This window comes from Myotis lucifugus, unplaced genomic scaffold, assembly GCF_000147115.1.
Source record: "Myotis lucifugus unplaced genomic scaffold, Myoluc2.0 scaffold_148, whole genome shotgun sequence".
Classification (NCBI taxonomy): Eukaryota; Metazoa; Chordata; class Mammalia; order Chiroptera; family Vespertilionidae; genus Myotis; species Myotis lucifugus.
The window spans coordinates 608361-609299 of record NW_005871196.1 but is presented as its reverse complement, the minus strand read 5'-3'; positions in this window follow the sequence as shown (position 1 = coordinate 609299).

The following is a 939-nucleotide window of genomic DNA, read 5'->3' as shown; positions in this document are numbered from 1 at the left end:
TGCTGAGGGGCTTGGCAGCCTGCAAACAGCATCAGCCCTCACCAGGCTAGCCAGGCACCCAGTGAGACCCCCACCTGATCCAGGACACCCTTCAGGGCAACCCAGCCATCCCCACCCGTGCACCAGGACTCTATCCTATATAATAAAAGGAAAATATGCAAATCAAATTGACCCTAACAGCAGAGCAACTGGGAATGACTGGTCACTATGACACACACTGACCACCAGGGGGTAGACGCTCAATACAGGAGCTGCCCCCTGGTGGTCAGTGCGCTCCCACAGGGGGAGCTCTGCTCAGCCACAAATCCGGCTGAAGGCTACCAGCATAGTGGTGGTGGTGGGAGCCTCTCCCGCCTCCTCAGCAGTGCTAAGGATGTCCAACTACAGCTTAGGCCTGCTCCCCACTGGCAAGTGGAAATCCCTTGAGGGCTCCCGGGCTGTCAGAGGGATGTCTGGCTGCCAGCTTAGGCGCGATTCCCCGGGGAGCGGGCCTAAGCCAACAGGTGGATATCCTTCGAGGGGTCCCAGACTGCAAGAGGGCACAGCTTGGGCTGAGGGACACCCCCGAGTGCACAAATTTTTGTGCACCGGGCCTCTAGTTCTAGATAATAAAAGGCTAATATGCAAATCAACCAAACAGCAGAATGACTGGTTGCTATGATGTGCAGTGACCACCAGGGGGCAGATGCTCAAAACAGGAGCTGCCCCCTGGTGGACAGTGCACCTCCCACAGGGGGAGCGCTGCTCATCCAGAAGCCAGGCTCATGGCTGGTGAGTGGAGCAGCGGTGGTGGTAGCCCCTCTCACCTCTGCGGCAGCCTAAGGGATGTCCAACTGATGGCTTGGACCCACTCCCATGGGGAGTGGGTCCAGACATTCGTTCAAAACAATCCCCCTTGAGGCCTCCTGGACTGCAAGAAGGGCCACAGGGCCGGGCCTG